Source organism: Anguilla rostrata, chromosome 7, assembly GCF_018555375.3.
Source record: "Anguilla rostrata isolate EN2019 chromosome 7, ASM1855537v3, whole genome shotgun sequence".
Taxonomy (NCBI): Eukaryota; Metazoa; Chordata; class Actinopteri; order Anguilliformes; family Anguillidae; genus Anguilla; species Anguilla rostrata.
In genome coordinates this window covers 1,367,115-1,389,351 of record NC_057939.1, presented here as the reverse complement: position 1 = coordinate 1,389,351, position 22,237 = coordinate 1,367,115, and the positions used below count along the sequence as shown (strand labels likewise).

Genomic DNA, 22,237 nt, shown 5'->3' with positions numbered 1-22,237 from the left:
GGCATTTTGGTTTTACAAGTGGGTGTTTTTTGTAAGTACGCTGAAAATGAGTCCCGCGCCAACTTCTGGATTCCGAATCCCCCGCAGCTAGAATAGTGTGCCACAGCCAGCTAACCCGCTGCCAGTGTTTTCTGGCGGTTCAGCCACTACAAACCCTTGTTTGAGCAATGAGATTTTTACATGTATATCTTTGAAAAGATCACATTTTAGTTTTACGAATGGGTATTCTTTTGATTACGGTGCAAAAGGGGACGTGAGCCCGGTTGGAAACGTTTTGGCACGTATAACGTTTTGAGAGTACATATTTCATTAAATGTCACATCCCATGACTATATATATGAGTAAATGTGTACAGTATATTTGTTTAACTGCATGAATACCACTAAATATTGGTTCATGTTGTTGGAAAAAAAATATATAATCCCACCGTAAAAGGGAGGAGTGCTGTTGGATTCCGTTGAGCTAGTTCCGTGATAGGGGTTGAATAACGTAATTGGGAAATTAACGTTAGGTTCACGTTCAGGTTAAAAACAACACAGACAGTAGACAAACATAATAAAATAAACAAAAGTACTCAAAATTCCAATCAATACTAAAACCATTCAAACTAAAGATAAAATAAATAGATAAAATATCAATCTGTGCAATGTTGCTGTGACTTGTTCAACTGAGTAATGGCTGCTGGAACAAAACTATTTTGTACCGCTTTGTTCTGCACTTTGGGACTATAAACCTTCGTCCAGAAGGAAGAAGCTGAAAATTCACTGTGCAAGGGTTGGGAGTCGTCATTTAAAATCAAGCCAGTTACCCACTGTAACTGTCTGGCATAGGCTACAGGGACGCACGGGTTAAGCTGTGACTCACCAAGCGGCCTACTAGACCACTTAACAATTTGATTCAGAGAGTTCCTGTTCTTTAAAGATAGGTTTCCAGACCATGACACCAAAGAAAAAGATTAAATCGATTCAATAAAAGCACGGCAGAATGAGGTCATCGTGGTTTCGTCAGTGTGGAAATAAGAGTTTCCACAAACTAAACAAACGCTGACGCCCCTTTTTGCACACAGCTTCATAATTTGCTTCAAAGTTCATTTTTGAGTCAATAATTGTCCTAAGATATTTGTAAAATTGCACACATTCCACTGTCTGACCCTTAATGCATGTGACTTCAGGTGTGTGGGCCTGTCTTCTAAAAGCGATTATCAGGTCTTTTGTCTTAGATATGTTTAATTTATATGTCTAATTGAAGATAGGACTCCTCACACCACTTGACAAAGTCATTGATGTCCGGTGCCGTGGCTGGTCTCATTATCCTGGAGCCGACTAACAATAACAGAGTCATCTGCATACTTTAAGATGGTCCTATTTTCACACCTGCTCTGACACATATTTGTGTAGAGGATAAATAATAGGGGCGAAAGCACACGTCCTTGTGATTTACCTTAGATAAACATTGGATCGTTTGGCCCCCCCAGCAGTTGTGGCCCTATACAACCGCATTGACCATTTATGCCATGGGCCGGCCCTGCAAACAACCATTGCATTCTGACAGGTTCACAATTTCTATGTTGTTATTTGATTATGCTGTAGCATTTGTGATATCATGTATTAAGAATAAACTGTCAAAATATTTTTTTGAAAACTCACCAAAACAGATTTGATCTCCCTACCTTGTTTATGTTTGGATCAACAGGTTATGCGTTTGTCATCAGCATTAGCTACAATGGGCCTCATTCACGAAACACGCATACGATCACATTTGATTGTAAACTGCGTATAGGGATGTTTCTAAGAACATTTTGGCTTTTGTGCTTTTTTTCTTATCTGTATTGTTCATGGCTGTTTCCTTATGCAAATCACATGAACAGGATTGCACATAAAATATTTAGCAGCCAGCATTCATCATCACATACACCTGGGATATGCACAAAAACAAAGATGCATGTCATGAATCTCATATCGTTTTTTTTTTTTTTTTTTTTGTAGGACCATTTTTTAAGAACAAAAGCAAGAATAATTCAAGAAAAGATTTGTGAATGAGGCCCAATGTTTCCAAAGAGATTAAATCCACAACCACTTCGATGTAGAAAATAAAATATTAAATGGTTTATTTACAGAGAGGGGAACAGGCGTATAATATTTCCACAGGAGTTGAGAATCATATCTGCATTGTTCACAAAATGATAACGCTATGAAAAGAGTATACGGTAAGAAATTGTTTCGCTCCCAAGACTGCCTATTTTTGGGTTTGAAAGTCTTAACATAAACAAGCTGCATGCAAACAGAATGCTCTCAAAGAGACAGCAATACATAGTGAAAAGTCTAAAGAACGGATAGAAAGGTTGCTGGGAAAATAAATATGGTAAGTTGATTGTGATAGGTTTCTTATTAAACAAGAAAAAAGTCTCACCAGGGCAATTTCTGCGGTTTTTACCCTAACCACCCTCCATATTTCTCTGCCTATAGCCGAAATAAATTAATGCGATTGCAAAATCGGCAGCTAACTGAATTACAATCCCCACAATGGGATATACTCTGACTTTTTTATTTTATTTTATTTTTTGTGTTCTGTGTTTGGAATCATTAGGGGAGCGCGGGGCCAAATGCAACACAGACTTTTTAGGCCGATGTAAATATTTCAATAAATATTTCAGGAGATACTGCCGAAAGTCTATTTTGGGCACATGCCGGTGAATTTTTTTTTGCCAAAAGTATTTTTTGGCTAATGTATTGTGTGTGCATGTCAAGGAATCCAAATGCATGTAATCCTAAACAGTCTTTTAGTGACTAACAGATTGCATAGTTTTGATATAGCATGCTAGCTTGCTAAGATTACTAGCCACGCAAAAGTGCCCTTTGCACAGAGAAAGATGAAGCATGTGTGCCTCCCACATCCACTGAAGCATCAACAACAAGACTTTCTGAGAAATCACATGATCTATTGGCAGACAGTTCTGCCCCCTTCCTTTCTCATGTACAGACAGCTACTCCCACAAGTACAGACCGCAGCATATAAAGCCCTCCCTGGAGAAAAGAGCACAACTCCATTTTATACAGTAAAATAAACAAATGGTATCAAATACAGGGGAGAGCAGGCACAGCATACCGAGACACCTATAAAACTAATTACAGGCCTACTGCAATGCTACAGTGAATACAGGAAATACATACATACATGCATGCATATATATATATATATATATATAACTACACAGTGTAATTCAAACATGCATAATACATATATTTCAGCTTTATCATTAACTAGCTAATCATTAATTTCTCAAATAATACATTTAATCTAATGTAATGATAAACTAGTTATGAATCAACATTACCTCTGATTATTTCTGATTTCTTCTGTAATTACCATTTCATCGTACCCACATAGTGTTCACTGTGTCTGAAGTCTTATGAAAAAATAGCATACACATCTATATTACAGATCAGCACTGGTGAGCACTTTTCATTATCAAAGCCTAATAATAAAAAAATACGTCTTCAGCCAAAGGTGACATGGTCAAGTATCACCTTGATTGACAGCTGAAGCCGTTAATGTGCTGTTCTGCTTAGTTGTCTGGTTAGTCACCTAGCGAGAATCTTTGAACATCCTTTTAGAAAAATATATCTACAGCCCTGAATCACATTCAAAGCATTAAACACAAATTAATATAAATAGCAAAGCAAATAATCTAAAATGCAGACTGAAGACACACCTCCTAAAATGGCATTATGGCCTCCTTCCATCCCCAACCTATAACATTTTGAGTATCTTCCTGGGTAGTGCCAGGCCTGGACTGCAGCCATCTTCATCTCCTGCTTGTTTCAGGGACTAGTTGCCTTAAGTGTCCTCTTCAGCATATGAAACTCATGTTCAATTTGATTCAGATTGAGTGAATTACTCGGCCAATCAAGAATTTTCCAGTTTTTGGCTTTGAAAAACTCCCTTGTTGCTTTAGCAGTATTTTTGGGATCATTTTTTTGCTGTGTGTTTTTTTTACTTACACAACTTTTCCCATAGCATTTATATTGCAACCATTTATACAGATGGATATATACTGAAGCAATGCAGTTTAAGCACCTTACTCAAGGGTACAACGGCAGGTTCCTACCCGGGAATGGAACCTGTCATCTTTAGGTTACAAGGCCAGTTTCTTACCCATTATACAACAATGCCGTTAATTCAACTCTTAATAACTTAAAAATAATTTTTAAAATTATATTGGACACTGTAAATCTCAGTCCTCCTCCTTCTGAAGAATGTTCACCGTAGCTCAATGAAACTCGATGTGGGAGCACTTTACACCAACCTCGGGGTTAAATGTAACATCTCACTCTCGATACTTTCAGTCAGATTGCTAATTAATGGTGTGTCCCTGGGATTTCATTGTGGTGTGTAATCATAGCCAAGGGGTGTAGGTTGTTTGTAGTAAAAAAAATAAAAAAATAAAAAAAAACTATCAACATACCTCCAGTAATATTTTAAGAATTGAGTCAAATACAAAAACTGTTATTTCCACAGATAAAGGTGAAGCACTGGCGCCTCCCACAGCCTCTATAACTTAAACTAGCAACAACACTTTCTGAGAAATCATGTGACCTATTTGCCCCCACCTTGGTTGTGCGCCTCCCTTTAGCTATTCCCACAAGTACAGACCTCAGCATATGCAAGGGAAAATTTGTGCCAGGGACCAAAAAACTAAACCGACTACGCCAAACTGTCAGAGGTTTTTAGTTATTTTAGTTATTGGTTAGACAGGCATAAATCTGGTGTATACACCGTGGTGTTGAGCAGTATACCTGCGCCTCGTAGCTTTGGTTTAGTTTATCCTCTGTTACGGTTGCTCTCAAGCGCCCGCAAACATAAGTGATGCCGACACCAAGGTTTCCCAAAACTAACCAATAACTTTATTCAAATACATATAAGAAATACTAAAATAGCTGCAAAACACCAGATAAAATCAAGACCCGGCCGTGGTCGAGAGGTGAGGAGAAAAAGCTCCCATCTCCCGAGAAGCCGACTCCAGGTTTCTTAAAAGGGCACCACCACAGGTGCTCACAATTAACTTTAACAAGACACACGCGTGTCCAAACGGCCAGCGCCCCCACCTGAGGCGGAGGGACGTAACACCCCCCTCAGGCTTTGTTTTCCTTGCGAGTGATTTTATTTTTATAGTTTTCTGTAGTTCTGTTTGTGATATTTCTGTGGACAGAAGTCACTGACACATCCATGCCAGCCTCCTGAAGAGTGTTTCTGATCTGTCGACAGGTGTTTGGGGTTTTTTCTTCATTATTGTGAGAATTTTTTGGTCATCAACTATAGATGTGTTCCTTTGCCAACCAGGCCCTTTGTGGCGATTGAGCTGACCAGTGCTTATCTTTTTTTCGATGTTCCAAACAGTTTGTTTTGTTCTTATATCTCCGCGAAGGAAGCAGTTGAACTCACCTGACAAATCAGAAACACCTGTAAAGTCATTTATCACCAAACAGTTGGTGCCCTGAAATGGGGGGAATACTGTATGTATAAAAAGTGCAGTAATTTCTAAATGGTGAAACCAAAATGTATAAAAAAATCCCTTTAATAAAAGCCAAGAATTTGTTCTTTAACCACATTGAATTGTTTGATTACAAATCTAAAATTGTGGCATAGAGATACAAAAAAACTTTTGAAACTCTTCTGCAGCTAAATCCCCAACAAAGCATCAAACACTGTTGACCTTAATGCCTTATCTGAGGTTTTAAAGTAAGCTATTGTGATAGTGCAGAAGTAGATAATAATAATAATGGTAACCACGGTAATAGCAATCAGGATGGCACAACTGAAACAGAATTACCTCAATGCATATATGGAAGATCGACCTTCTCAGTCTGCATATTTGCTTCTCCTCCATCCCCAATCCCTAACACTCATACCTTTTGTAACGGGTATTTTTCTGGTTTAGACTTCTCTTTTAAGGCTTGCTATAGGCCTATATGCAATCTGTATCTGTTAGGGATCAGCATTTGCATGTTCTTGTTTGCCATAGTTAATTTTCATTAGCGGTTAATACAATTATACTACATGGCCTCTGCGGCTGTCCCAAGTTTACCCTCTGGGGATGTAAACACTTTTGTTTTACTTTTCCTGGAAGAGATTCACAGCTATTGTTCCACAGCTTGGCTACCTAAGAGATAATCATTAACAAGAATATTTGTTAGGATGGTCTTGCCTTATACGGTAAAGTTGACAATTAGAAAAAGAATTAATCTAACAAAGTAAATACAGTGGACACACCTCCCACGCTCCGGAACAAAACTAAAATCAATACTTTCGATTTGCTTGACAATAAAACAGCTTGCCAGTCAATCGTTGTTTTAGTGTTGTTAAGTCGGCTAAACGTTGTAAAACTCTCAAGGCATGGACGACAAGAATATAGTTGCATAGCGTTTACTGAAGTTAACTTGCAAAACCACCTCCTTGAATTTCCGTAGTGGCCGAAGGCAACGGCAAGCGGCTGAGGGCGTCTGCATTGGCCACCTGCCTGCCAGGCCGGTAACACAGCTCATACTGGTAGGCGCCCAGAATCAGACTCCACCGCAGCATGCGAGGGGAGAGGACCTGGGGCATCGGCTTGGAGTGATGCAGCAATCCGAACAAGGGCTTATGATCTGTGTGGGCCACAAATGGCCGGCCAGACAAGTATTGGTGGAATTTTTTTACAGCAAAGATGACAGCTAGTGCCTCCTTGTCGATTTGGGCATAATTTCGTTCTGTTGAGGTCAGGATGAGTGAGGCGAAACACACAGGTGCTTCCCGGCCATCTGGCTCAACATGACTCATCAGTGCCCCAAGCCCATACAGCGAGGCATCGCACACCAGCACAAGTGGCTTCTTTTCATCATAATGTGCAAGGATGCCATCAGCCTGCAGCAGAAGCTTAGCTTGCACATAGGCTGTTGTATGAAATCCGAGGTATTCCACTTCAGGGACTGCAAAGCTGCATTTTTCTTTTTGGAGCCGCAACCCACTCTCGGCAAAACGGCGTAGCACCTTATCAAGGCGTACATCGTGCTCATCTTGTGTCTGGCCTGCAATGAGTGTGTCATCAAGGCAGGGCTTCACTCCTGGAATACCGGCTAGTAGCGTGTCCATAAATCGTTGAAAGATGGAAACAGCTGTACACACTCCAAACTGTAAGCGCAAGGCACGGACGATAACGAAAGATGCAGTTAGCCAGCTCTTCATAAGCATGTCATAGCGCTTTAACGCAAGGGCAAAAACAACTAATAAAACTCCCGTTCAGATGAATTCAGTCCGTCTCAAGTCCGTGTCCGCACACGCGATTATAGCGTTCACAGATCACAGAAAAGCTAGCGAACATCACCGTGTTATCCCCACCAATTCCAGTCCATGGGTTCTAGCAGCAGTAGCACTCAGTGTGATCCGCCTCGTCGCCAGTGTTAAGTCGGCTAAACGTTGTAAAACTCTCAAGGCATGGACGACAAGAATATAGTTGCATAGCGTTTACTGAAGTTAACTTGCAAAACAAAGCCGACGGAACCACAACACAGTAATAATTAGGAACATGCAACATTTTCCTGGACGGCGCCGTCTTAGTTAAAGTGCGCATATCCCAGGCGCGCGCCTAATAAACTGAAATGTGCAGGGAACGTGCACTGACAAAAAAAACCCCAATACATCACAAGTGTCAAACGTTCCCAGTCTGGAGCACCAGTCTTGTGAAAAAGATTCGCACTTCGCTCCCTTCTTTTGCGGAAAAAACGCTGTGGGATTTTAGAACAGATTTTTCCGGTAAGTGCAGCTAAAACCAAACTATTCGTAGCACTGGTTAATAACGAGAATGGTCATACTAGTACCAGGCCTATAGCCCAGGACCGTGCAGGAATTGGCCTTTACGTACAGTAATCTCTACGTGTCACGGACTGCCAGCCAGTTTCTTCGTGCTTAGCATATTTCATTTGCATTAGGAGTTTAGTGATGTCGCATATATTCTCTTTTCTCTTGAAATGTTGTTAGTCACAATGTAGGACAATGTTTTACTACATTGTAAGTCATTCTGTATTAGAGCATCTGCTAAATAAATGTACTGTAACTGAATTTAGGCCTAATCCTTTTTGATTTTTTAAAATAAAATGTTTTTTATTTATTTTATTATTGGTTGTGTAGCAAAGGTCAAGTTGACAACAAGAAGCATACCTGATCTAACAAAGTTACTGGAGTTAAGTGAACACATCAGAAGTTTTAATGAGTAAGACTAAAATGGCCATCATTTATTCACAAAATACAAAATTATTACACTGAGCTGACAAGTAGCCTATTGGAGTCACATGAGGTTCATCTGCAAGCTCCATTGATTTATATTTTTAAATAACTGAAAAAGAAATTTTTTTTGCTGTCCTTCATCTCCAACCCCTAATGCTTAGAAATTTGGTATATGGTACCTTGGTTCTTCTTGCTGTAATTCTGTGATGTTTGCCCAGAGGGAGGAGGATGGATTGCCCCCAGTGCCACAGGAAATGTGGGCAGAATGACAAGTTCTGCAGTGAATGCGGCTGCAAACTGTCCTCTGCATTGTCACCTGTCACAGGTAAGCCCAGCGAGCTAGTTAGCAACCAGGTCTCCTAGCTTCATTTTCAGGTCATCACTTAGTTAGCATTAGCCCAACTTGCTAAATTAGTCAAATCAATGGCAATTATTTGAAGTTAAACTTAATATTTGATTATTTCGTTAGCTGTCCTATGGCTCTATTTCAACAACCTTAGTGCATGGTCAAAAGCGAATGGTGCAATAGTATTTGGTGCGTGTCTAAATACACTTTTAGTAATTTAACAGTAGATAATTTGAGCGCAAATTAAGGCACAAGATTCAAAGGGGCTGAACTTGGTCTCTTAATTAATAATAGGTGTGTATTGGGCATAACATGCAAAAAACCATTCACTTTAAAGGCTACCTGTGTTTTCATCTTGGTGTATTGTTAATGTAACGGAGGACTTAGCAAGACTTTGAAAATAAAAATTTGCCTCTGATGAAACAGACCTTCTTGTGCATGAGGTTAAAATGTGCGAGCAGAGAAAATTTTAAAATATCACAGAAAGTTTTTGGTCAATTTTAATTTTAAGAATTATGTGTAATGTGTAATCATTTCTGACTTTTGAAAAGATTTGCTTTTTTTTAGTTCTCTTTAAAATCATTACACCAGGTATTATGAGGATGTGGTGTGGGGATGGCTGGTTTAAGCAGCCACACCTGCCCTGGGTCAAGCTAATTAGACCTGGCCAATTGGATAATTGGTTAAGAATTAGATAATTGGCCAGGCTAATTGGACCCAGGAACAGGAGTGGCTGCACCTGTGCGTAGTGAGGTAATCACTGCGCACAGGTTAAATCTGCCATCCCCACCCACACAGGAGAGCTCTCTGTCATGACAGGGTTTAATATCTGCTCATTTGGCTGTACCACCTTGCCAAACCCTCGTAAAATAAATCTGGACTGTTGGAACATCATCTCCCTGTGTCTCTGTGCTGGAGGGCCCCAAGGAAAGCCACTTCAGTGGCCTGTGGCAGGTGTGTTTGCCACAGAGGAATTTAATGTATTCATTGGCATGTTGGATGAGGCTTGAGGTAGCTGCAAGTATGACCAAACTTACGGCAGATGTGCCTCTAGTTCAACTTAGGGGATGCTGGTTCGAACCACTCACAAAAAAGTGAAGCATAGCCGTGACTTTCACAGCAACAGGGAGTGTGTAGGGACAGCAAGCATTAGTCTCCAGCTCACCTACCAGGAGATGAAATGTTTGCTAACAAATGTTTGTTACAGCCTGGAATAAGCACAATTTACAGCAACATTCCCCTTCTCTTGTTTTGTTCAACTTACATGTAATGATGTGGCACCAAAGTAATTTAAGAAGAGTTCAAATAATTAATCTTTATGGTGTTTTTACTGGATCTGCACAGACAACCTCAAAATCTGTTTAAATGCTGATATGTTTTGCCATAATTGGTCAAATATTTGGCAAATCAGTCAATTTTATTCATCATTACTACAATTTGTATTAATATAATGACTAACCATTATGACATTATTATTATGCATGTTTGTATGTGCCCTGTGAGTAACAGACAGGAGGGTGTATGCATGTTGTGCACCTGCCTATGTAGGTGCACTTTCTACTATCTTTATATTGCTAAAATAACAATGAAACAACTGTGAGATGACTTAAGACCTGGTTTTAATTATCTTACCGTGAAAGTTTTCAGCTGCATTAAAATAGGAATGTGCCTGACCACATCTCATCTTAAGATCAACCCTCCCACACAGGCTCAAGTTCATTTGCTATTTAAACAGTGTGGGCATTGGATGGCAAAATGACACCTGTGTGGTTCTGAAACTAGCAAAGACATCTGTGTGGGTTACTGCCGCTTAGTGTTGAGTGTAAAATAGAGCCCCTAATGTTTTATATAGCTAGTGAACTTACCAATATGAAAGGCAATGACAGTACCCTTATAAATTAAGTGTAATATGCTGTAGTGCTCAGTTTTACACATTTTATACCGTTTTGAAAAAGATTTTTGATAATGTTTCACACTTCAAATGAAAACAAAAGCATGAATTAAGCTGCCAGTAATGGACATATCTAGGATGCCTTTAACATTTGCAGCTGACTGTTATGGTCGGTGGCTGTGTTTTAGTAAGCTGACTGCCGTGTCTATATATGGCGGTAGAAAACCCTGCAATATTTCCTAACAGACTTTATTAAAAAATTACTTGCTTAATGCTACCAGCAATCAGGTTTTGGAAAAGATATTTAGAGCCTGTGTTTTATCTTGTGTAGAGGGATCTGCCTACATTGTGATGGCTACCGTTCTGTTTGTGCTTTTGTCCCACTATATTAGACTCTGACCAACAAGAAAGGCCTGAGCACCCAGTCAGTGAGAGCCAAGTCCACTCTGATAACCACATCCACAATGATAACCACACCCACTGCTGTGACCACATCCACTCCAAGAGCCATGGCCACCCTGACACTGGGCCTTCTGAAGATGAGGCAGAGGTACACCCTAGTCAGTCAGTCTATTTCTGTACGGGGTCATTTACCCCGTACAGAAATACTCCAGGATAATAAATCACTGCAGCAGCTACAGTTGAAACTCAAGGACATTAACATGTCAAGGAAGGATATACTGATTTGAATCACATGAAATAATGTTGATTACAATGGAGGGAGAGTCAGTTCATTTCAGGACACAAGTCTTAGTGTTAAAAAGGCCGTCCTGTTCCTTTAAGATCTTGGGACTGATTAGCCAATCACTGGCCGGAAGCGGGAGTGCCTCCTGAATCGCGCGAGAATAAAAAGAAAACTTTTTGCTTAACGATTTAATACCACAGTTCTCTGTTCTGTTTGGTGAAATAAGCCTAGTTAATGTGTTTTTTGCGTTCATGAAACCTTAAATTGCCTTCCGGATTTCCGGACCGTTGCATTTGCTGTTTAGAACTGTAACTAAGCATTGTGCCGTTGTAATCGGTATGAGCCTGTTTACCGTGTGCATTGACTAATGCGAGATGGCGTAAAGATTATTAAAGTGTCAAAGTGTCAAAGTGTTTTTTATTTGTCAAGTGCACAGTATAACACAGGTCATTCTGAGCAAAGAAATTCTTGTGACATGGCAGGCAGCAACTACGTAGAAGCAAAAGCAAAATATCGAAAATATCTAAAATATATCAAAGAAATATCACACATAATAAAAATACACATAATATTAAACAAAGTGTTAAATATTAACAGCAAATAAGTACCAGCCTGTACAGATGGGGGATATGGACAGTGGGAATAGGAGTATTAAATATTTAAATATTAACCATATATAAAGTGCAGGAGTGCTGATGGATATGTGCATAAGATTGTACATTGAACGTACATAGCATACACAGGAGGACATGTGATCAATGTGATCCCAGGGATTTATGTTGCTGGTTGAGAAGCCTGATGGCCTGAGGGAAAAAACTGTTTGTGAGTCTGGTCGTCCGTGCCCGGATGCTCCGGAAGCGTCTGCCAGACGGCAGCAGTGAGAACAGACCATAGCCTGGGTGGCTGAAGTCTGTTATGATTTTCTGTGCTTTCCTGAGGCATCGTGTGTGTGGTAGATGCCTCGCACAGATGGGAGGTGGCAGCCAATGATGCGCTCCGCTGTCTTCACCACCCTCTGGAGGGCTTTGTGGTCAGCAGCGGAGCAGCTGCCGTACCAGGCAGTAATGCAGCCAGTGAGGATGCTCTCGATGGTGCACCTGTAGAAATTGATGAGGGTCTTAGCAGACATTCCAAACTTCTTGAGTCTCCTCAGGAAGTATAGGCGCTTTTGGGCAGTTTTCACTGCTGCGTCTGATTGCCTGGACCAGGTGAGGTTATCATTTATGACCAACCGAGGAACTTGAAGCAGGAGACTCTCTCCACTTCAGCTCCGTCGATGTGAATGGGGGCGTGACCCCCCCCTGTCGCTTCCTGAAGTCCACGATCATCTCCTTAGTCTTGCAGACGTTGAGGGAGAGGTTATTGTCCTGGCACCATGTTGCCAAGACACTGACCTCCTCTCTGTAGGCGGTCTCATCGTTGTTGGAGATGAGACCCAGGATGGTGGTGTCGTCTGCAAACTTGAAGATGGCATTGGAGCTGCGTGTGGCCACACAGTCGTGCGTGAACAGGGCGTACAGGAGGGGACTGAGTACGCAGCCCTGAGGGGCTCCGGTGCTCAGGGTCAGTGCAGAAGAGGTGAGGTTACCCATTCTCACCACCTGGGGTCTGCCCGTCAGGAAGTCCAGGATCCAGTTGCAGAGGGAGGTGTTCAGACCCAGGTTCCTGAGCTTGGGAACGAGCTTAGCAGGCACAATTGTGTTGAATGCTGAGCTGTAGTCTATAAACAGCATCCTCACATAGGTGTCTCCTTTATCCAGGTGGGAGAGGGCGGTGTGCACTGTCAGTGCGATGGCGTCGTCTGTAGATCTGTTGGGCGGTATGCGAATTGGAGGGGGTCCAAGGTGTCAGGAAGAAGGGAGCAGATGTGGGTCCTGACTAGCCGCTCGAAGCACTTCATGATGATGGAGGTCAGTGCTACAGGGCGGTAGTCATTCCAGCAGGAGATGGCAGGTTTCTTAGGTACAGGAACAATGATGGTCTGTTTGAAGCAGGTGGGGACTGCAGACTGGTTCAGGGAGAGGTTGAATATAGCGGTGAATACCTCCGCTAGCTGGTCGGCACACGCGCTGAGGACACGGCCTGGAATGCCATCTGGCCCTGGTGACTTCCGAGGGTTAACTTTTTTAAAAGCTCTCCTCACGTCAGCCGTAGATAGGGACAGAGTGCAGTCGTCCTGGTCCTCATCTAGCCTTACAGTAGGGATGGCGTTGCTTGCCTCAAACCGTGCATAGAAGATGTTGAGCTCGTCCGGAAGAGAGGCGGCGGGCTGGGCATCACTGCTATTTCTCCCTTTGTAGTCTGTGATGGAACGCAGTCCATACCACATGCGTCTTGGGTCGGAACTGTGGTAATCAGACTCCAACTTGTCCCTGTAGGCTCTTTTGGCGTCTCTGATGGCTTTCCGTAGGTCATATCTGGACTTCCTCAAGGCCTCCAGGTCCCCAGAGCTATGGGCAGAGGACCGTGCTCTGAGCTTTGCATGGACATCACCATTAACCCAGGGCTTCTGATTGGGGAAGATCCTGACATTGATTTTCGGGATGACATCATCAATGCACTTGGAGATGTAGGCTGAGACAGAGTCTGTGTATTCATCAATGTCCCCATCAGCTGCAACACAGAACATCTGCCAGTCTGTGGTTTCAAAACAGTCCTGGAGGGTGGCAATGGATTCCTCACTCCAGCGTTGGACTGCCCGAAAAACCGGTTTTTCCTGTTTTAGTCGTTGTTTGTAGGTTGGGAGGAGAAGAATGGAGGTGTGATCCGCCTTACCAAAGGCAGGGCGGGGGAGGGGTTTATAGCTGTCCCGTATTTGAGTATAACAATGGTCGAGAGTCTGGTCACCACGGGTAGGAAAGTCAATGTGCTGGTGATATTTAGGCAAAGCTTTCCTCATATTAACCCTATTGAAATCGCCAACAACAATAGAAGCTGCCTCAGGGTGAGCATTCTCTAGTCCATTAATTACTCCGTAAAGGTCTTCTAGCACGCGCGTTTTATCCGCCAGCGGGGGTATATAGACGGCTGTGATTATAGCGGAGCTGAATTCCCGAGGGAGGTAGAAGGGACGGACTTTTATAGTTAAGAGCTCCAGGTTTGGTGAGCAGTGTTTAGCGAGTACTGCTACATCCGTACCCCAGCGAGAGTTAACCATAATGCACACCCTCCGCCTCTGCGTTTACCTGACTCCGTAGTTCTGTCCTGCCGGTAGATGGAAAATCCAGCCGGAGTAGCAGCCGAGTCAGGCACCGCAGGGTCTAGCCAGGTCTCAGTGAACGCCAGCACGCAGCAGTTTGCAATGTCCCGCTGGAAGTTAATCCGTGCGTGTAGATCGTCCATTTTGTTATCAAGTGATTGAACATTTGCCAGTAAAATGCTCGGTAACGGCGGGTTGCAGTGTCTCGTCCGAGATCTGCATAGGATACCGGCACGTTTGCCTCTTTTCTTTCTCCTTCGTCGGCGTATTGGTAAACACGGCGGCGGCAGGACAAAGGGGTCGCAGCACGTACTCCGGTAAGTTGAAAAAAAGTTCGTGTCCAGTGCCGAACGAACTCCCAAAAGTGCTTGTCGATCATACTGTATGAGCGACAGTGCAGTATGTGCAAAGATAAAAACAATAAAAATAATAGTTAACAAGATAGTAAACAAATAGCTACGAGTTGGTTGCGGAGCCATTGTCAGTGCAGCCTTTCCACGGCGCACCGGAACCGGTAATGCTTATAATTTTATATAGTAAACGGGTCGCCTTTTTGTGAGGTATTTATGTTTATGGATGCATAATGGAAGCAAAATTAGTACTGTTTATCGCTAGTGCCATTAAGTAAGGTACGTTAATCTGGGGAGTTGACCTACGTTTGGTAACCTGCGCATGCGCATTTAGCGCCCTTGTGCCTTGCACACGGAGGTGCATACTGTAGTCTCGTGTACTGTATGCGAATATCGCTTCTTAGGCAGAGAGGGATCTGGGGAGTGTATTTTATAGGTTATCTTAGAGATTGTAGGTTAAGTAGATTAATAGTGAATATACATGTTATGTTTAGGTAGATATTATTGGCAACATGTATATTGGAAAGGGTCTATTATGTATAGCTAGTTCTATATTTTATATTTTGTTTATATTTGTTGAGACCACACACACACACAGATACAAAGCTATTGCACCTTGATCAATGTCAGTAAAACCCTTCATTGCAACTACGGCCTGGTCATTGGAACCCCACCCATAAGCAAAGCCAGAGTTCTGACCGACTCTCCACAGTGATTTGAACCATCCAATCACCAGCACAGTACACTATTTTTCACTTAGGTAACACTCCTCAAGTTAAAGAGTCTACTAGCACACAGAATATAGTGCCTTGAAAAAGTATTTGCTCCCTTGATTCATTAAATAATGAAATTATAATTAAAAAATGTGTTTTATGCTTACTCAGTTTCCCTTTGTCTAATATTACATTTTGTCTAAAGATCTGAAACCATTCAGGGTGTCAAATATACAATAATAGAGGAAATCAGGAAGTGGGCAAATATGTGTCCAAGGCACTGTCGATCAGTATCGCACATACTTTTTAAATTTGGCCAATGAATTAACTTTAGACAACTAGCTCCACTGAGCTTGCAAGCACACTTCAGGTGGCAGTAACCTGACCCAATGAAAATATATAGGTGGGCATGTATAGATTTCTATCATTGGGCACAAATATACTGATTTTAAACCCCAGAAAATCTGTATATGTAAGCCAACTAGCTATTAAACAAAGTTGCTTAAGGTTGGCTGCACTTTCAAGGATATTAACAAAATCATATTTAGCTTGTGACCGATTCAGCTAGCTTGCTAAACTGCATTCATTTTCCACAATTTGAATAGTGTACATGCTCAGTTATTAGCTAGCAGAACTATTCATGCTGAAAAGATTCCTGCATGTAACTTTCAGTGTTTTGCCTGCAGAACAAATTTTTATTTAAAAAATTGCAATATAGCTTATCAATAAAATGAAATATCCACATTGTAGATAAAAGCAGCATTAAAGGGAATAAATTGAAGTCTGATTTACAGGAAAAAGAGCAGAAAGAAAAGGACAAATCACAGACAAGTCTGTTGGAATCTGAGAACCAGCAGATAGACACAACACCTGCTGAGCACCTCACACCTGGCACACCTGCCCAAGGTACAAAGGAACGGGTTTTAAAATCATATACAAATAATTTTAAAAAATTTTTAAATTTGACTTTGGGTGCATGATAAGGGTTGGGGACCCTTCGTTGGACCTCTTATACCTGGGAGTGTGATTGTGGTCTGTCTCTGAACATCTCTGCTGCAGATTCTGAGTATCAGGAGGAGACCACAGACAACAGATCCAGTCTGGGCCCAGAACCAGCACCAGAGGACCCATCCTCATGTCTGGCCCAGTCCCAGCCCTCCTCTGCAGACCCAGATAAGTCAGACGCAAAGAGTGGTCTAGCAGATACTGCCACCCTGGATGGGACTTTGAGTAAAGACACCAATGACAGTGTGTGTACTGCACAGGAGGAGAAGGAGGTGAGAGTTTTTACACAAACCCCAGAGCAGGGACCAAACTCCAGTCCTGGAGGGATGCAATGGCTGCGGGTTTAACTCCAGTCCTGGAGGCCCGTAGTGTCTGCAGGTTTAAATCCAGTCCTGGAGGGACGCACTGTCTGTGGGTTTGACGCCTGTCCTGGGATGCTGTAATATCTAAAAAATGTTTTATATTCCTACACTCACATTCAGACACACCCAGAACTCTGTCTCAGAATTATTGGCCTGCTTGGATGACTGACAGGCTTTAGCTGCATTGCTCAGCTCCACTGCACCACTTGCCAAAGACACTCAAACCAAATTAAACTTTGCTGCAGCTCTTACACTGGGGTTTGGGTGTGTCTCTGTTGCAGGGATTCAAAGATACTGTGCTGTAGCTTATGCAACATTTTCTGTAGAAAGGTTCTCTCTTTTGACTCGCAATCACTGACAATGTAAAGGTTTAAATCGTTTACTATTCAGGGCCTCATTTATGAAATGTTGGTATGTACATATTTGATCTTAAATATTAGGTAGTATTCATATTGATAATTGAGGAACAAGACTTTCAAAATATGAATGTACTGCTTGTGATGTTTTTTCATTGTAGAAAACTGAAGACTCAAAGGAGAGTGTGAGTGTGTCTAAAGATGAAGCCATTAGTAAAGGTGAGCCACCCATGAAGGGACCACTGGATAACTGTTTTGAAAGCTTTTTTTCAGTTCAAACTTGGATGGGAGACCTTCAGGGAAAACCACATTGCTGCTGAAAAAGATGTTGTGGCACCAGCAGGGGGCACTCTTCCCTCTGGACCAATCAGAAATCTGTGTTTTTTGTTCATGCATCTCCTGCATGGGAGACCTCCAAGGACAGGGGTGTGCAGCCCAGGTCCTGGAGAGCCACAGACTCTGCTGGTTTTCATTGTTACTCTGCACTTAATTACTCAATTAGAGAAGCTGATTACACAGTTACCTCACTTCACCTGGGTACTTGAGTCTGAATTGGCTGCTCATTTTAAAGTGAAAACAAAAAACAGCAGAGCTTGTGACTCTCCAGGATTTGTTGCAGGCCCCTGTCCAGGCAAGTTGCAGGCCCCTGTCCTGGGAGAACCAAGTTGCTGCTGGAAGTGGTGTTGGTGGGCCAGTAGGGGGCACTCTTCTCTCTGGACCAAACAGAAATCCAATGCCCCAGCACAGTGAAGGGGGCACACTGTGGAAGAAGGTTCCTGGTACTGGCCAAATTCCCCCCAAAACAGACTCTCTACATCTGACCACCTGATCGTCTCCTATATCTGATTGGCTGCACAATACATTTTCCAAAAACTTCAATTCCCCATGTTGCCACAGTAGAAGAGAACAGAGGTCTCTGGTAGCCCACCTGGTGAGGGTCAGGATCTAGTGCTTTTGCTGACCATGATGAACTTAACGAAAGAGTATATTTTTTGTCACCCCTTAGTTTGTTACCCCTTGTTAAAATGCACCCTGACATGTTAAAATATGGAACTAAAATGTTTCACCTTGTCGAATCAACTGATAACGCACCTTTTTACTGTGTGAGCATGGTCCCAATGTCTGGGATGAAAACCTGCCCATGCCAGTGCTGACGGGCCAGCAGCCCCTACAGGTCCAGAAATGACAGTAGCATTGCCCTGGGTTACATTACATCAAATTACATTATATTACATTACATTACAGACATTTAGCAGACACTCTTATTCAGAGAGACTTACACAACTTACATGGCTTACATTGCATACATTCCATCCATTCAGGATGTCAAATATGCAATAATAGAGGAAATCAGGAAGGGGGCAAATACTTTTTCACAGCACATTAAGGCATTTTTTTTTACTGCATAGGCAGGCCGCACAGTCTGTCATCAAGACCTGACCATGCCAGTGCTGGCTAGTAGCTAGTAGCCCCGCTGGTCCATAAATGTTGTAGCATCTTCCAGAGTTAAGAATACAATACTCTAAGAGCCGTACTTCAAAAATTACTCTCAAATGTTTATTGCTACAAATGGGCAGGTGGGGCTTTGGAAGTACATTTTAATTAGTGTTTAATCTTGTGTGGAGGGATCCTGTAATGAGTAGCAAAACAATGAAACACTGGTGGAAAACTAAATGCCACAGTTTGCTGTTTTTGCAGGTTTTTGAGAGATCATGACGATTATCTTAATGCTTCATGTCCACATTGGATAGAAACTGGGATGGCATTTTCAGGGCTATGACAGTATGTGAAAAGCAGTGTAACCAGTGGCATAAATACACCTATCCACTACAATAATTCAAATTAGTAAATATATTAGGAGCAAAAGTTTCCTTATGCTAATATGTTTTCACATAGGGCTTTCTGTGCCTGAGAAGAAGAAAGAGGGCCTCTGGAATTACGTGGCACACCATGTGATTATAAAGCCTTTCCAAAGGGCGATGTCATCCTTCCAGTTTAACAGAGGAACCAAGCACATCTCTACTTCAACCCAAAGGGACATTCTATCGGGAACTGAAATCACTGCCACTGTCTGCACGGCAATGGATGGGGCAAGGAATGATGGCATCTCCATAGTCAACAGCACAAGTAGGTGTTCTTCTTCCCTGTAAAACCACAGTTCCCAAAGTTTTTGAGTCCATGATATCAGAGAGTATATTTTCTGTTTTTAATGAGTCTAATAAATTAACATTTTCAAAAACTAAATTTCCTCCACTTTTTTTCTGTTTTTCGTGATTTTCAACAAATTTGCTGCAACTGCTCCACAACTTCACCGAATATTTTTCATGACAAACACCCACCCTTACTGAAATATTTTCAACTTAGAATTCACCAGAACCAGTTCTTTTAAAAAAATTTATTCTGGGGGCAAGACATCTCTACAGGACTGAAGTTCTCAGGGTTTATGAATTTCAACCCCTTCAATATTCAAAATGCCCTTGGGCGCTGCCTTCCCAGCAGAGACAAATTTGTAAATGTATATTTTTTGTTTTCCAGCAGTTTGCATAGCCACCACCAGGTGAAAATGTGAGCACTCATAGCTGTCTATTAACACTGACTGCTGGACTCGCAAATCCTAGAACTGCAGCCTACAGTCAAATGACCACTGCACTTATTTAAAAGGGAAAGGAGAAGAAAATACATTATTGTGATGGGCTGTAAATAGGGACAGGCTATTCTTGTTATACCCTTAACATTTTTATGTTTATTTGAATCAAATTCATGCTTATAAACATTTACTCATAGAACTTCATGGTCAGACTGGGAACCTTAGAAAAATAACATTACATTACATTACATTACAGGCATTTGGCAGACGCTCTTATCCAGAGCGACGTACAACAAAGTGTATAACCATAACCAGGAACAAGTATGGCGAAACCCCTAGAGAGAGTACGGTCCAAGTCAGGGAACAACCGCATAGTTCAACTTGGACCCTGGTGGTTAAACTGATTAACACTAACAACGAGAACGGCAACAACGCAATCTATGGAAAAATAAAAATAAATAAAAATACAAGTAGTCGTTAAGACTGGCGCATCAACTAAGTCACCTAACATCAACTAAGTCACCTAATAACAATAGTCAGATAGGTTTGAGCACAGTCTACAATATCAACCCATGTTTCACATAGGATATTTGTATGCAATAAATATAACGTAAAATTGTTTTAATTTGTATTATTCCAAAATTGCCTTGATCATGTCTCTCTGTCAGCATCTGTACCTTTATCGAATACAATCTGATAGCAAATAGGGGAGAGTCGCCATAAGTGTAACGCTTGATAATTGTAACATGGTCAATGACTTAATGTACAACGTGACAACTGTAGCCATTTCAGGTTGGCACATGTGCAGTTCAGTCCTCTTGAATCTCCCAAAGGCATGGAGCAATATGATAACTTTTGAAAAAATAAATATTTCCAAAAAACTGTTTTTGAGTGAGATATAAATAAAAAGTAAATTTTCAGGTATAAGGAATGATCATTATTACTTAAAAAAATTTTTATTTTTATTTTTTACAATAAATCATATCATACATCATTTATAATTGTCCTTGAAAAAGTTTGGTTTTCTGAGTGTATTCTAAAAAGAATTGGATGCTAGGTGACCAAAAAACATAATGTCTTCATCTGTGCAGATGTAACAGCTGTTACAGTTATGCTGCCTCTGAGTTGCTAATAACAAACAATGTGCATTTTTGCTGTTATATGTTTATAGAATGCCATCTAAAGAGAAAACAAAGGGGTTGGTACCCAGGGAGGTCATGGAGAGAGCTTCAAATTTGGAGATTAGGGACAATAGATAGTGTTGAAAAACATCTACATGTAGTGTCCTGGCAGATTTTGGGGAGATCATAGGCATTTTAAATAAAGTTTTATTTTTTATTAAGGAATTCATTATACCCATCAATATGTTTGTTAGTTCAGTCTTAAATGTGCTCAGCTAATATGCTTGCTGTGTTAGCCTCATCTTCTGGATGCTCCAACTGATTAATGTAAAAGAAACAGTCACCTGGTCACCGGTATTTTTAATAAGCGTACACCAGATTGGTCTGTGTGGTAGGCTATTTGCTATGCCAAAGCTTCCCTGGGTGTTTAGAAACAAACAAAAACAACTTTCTTCATTGATTTGAATGTTACCACAACTCACTTCACGATAAGTTACGAGGGTTGCTTGTGCATCAGTGTTTGCGCATGACTAAAGCCCCATGCTTCATAATATGAAGATGTGGCTGGTAATGTTTTTCTTTGATTAACATTAATATTTGCAGAAAAAAGTCTACGTACACTCATTATAGGACATTTTCATTTACTGTTAAAATTATTCTGCACTTCTGTTACAATCATACTGACTGCGTGGTATGAATATAACATCGGACTGCATGTAACTCAATCAAGTTATGAATGGAATTGAAATAGCTTATAACCACTGACATGTCAGAGCTGCTTGAAAAAATACAATTTCATAGTGCTAGGCTAAACATTCTACTGAGTAAATGAGCAAAATCCAAAAACTGTTGCATTTATTATAGAGACTCTGCCCTACTTTCAAAATTCATGTGAAAACCCATAGAAACAATTTCAAAAAATGTTTTATTTGCTCCGAAATTTGCAAGAAAGCAAGTCTGTTATCCCATATTAACATGCAACCTGACTTGTTAAAATATTGAATTAAAATGGCTTTAGCATATCAATTAAACTGTTTAGGCACCTTTCTTATAAATGGGCAGCCCCCACTTTCCAGGATAAAATCCCAACCATTCCATTGACATCTGTGGCTGGTAAATGGCAGTAGCATCTACTAGGGATAAGGAGCATTTAGATGATCAGTAGTGCTTCTTTGGTTTGCAAGTGTCATATATTTATTTAATGTACTAATGTACATTCATGTAGTAATGCAACTTTCATCCCAAATTATAGAAACCAATATTATCATCTTTTTGTGGATATATTTTTTTTGTAGATATATATTTTGTGACTATAAATTGATTCTTTGTTACTGCTCATGCATGTAGTAATGCTGCTTCCATC

General features: G+C 41.2%; 1 protein-coding gene, 2 long non-coding RNA genes and 1 pseudogene across 3 annotated transcripts in view; 2 read left to right on the top strand and 2 right to left on the bottom strand.

The window, feature by feature from the left end:
• LOC135258451 (protein starmaker-like) overlaps positions 1-22,237 on the bottom strand; it is a 228,028-nt gene that overhangs the window by 154,055 nt on the left and 51,736 nt on the right. The window lies entirely within an intron of this gene.
• Positions 1-22,237, top strand: part of LOC135258482 (uncharacterized) — a 189,120-nt gene that overhangs the window by 127,605 nt on the left and 39,278 nt on the right. The window lies entirely within an intron of this gene.
• LOC135258443 (up-regulator of cell proliferation-like) overlaps positions 1-22,237 on the bottom strand; it is a 74,666-nt pseudogene that overhangs the window by 16,505 nt on the left and 35,924 nt on the right.
• On the top strand, positions 14,902-16,636 carry LOC135258481 (uncharacterized). Its single transcript, XR_010331001.1, has 3 exons — positions 14,902-15,490; positions 16,238-16,349; positions 16,503-16,636. It is a non-coding gene; the product is annotated as an uncharacterized LOC135258481 (long non-coding RNA).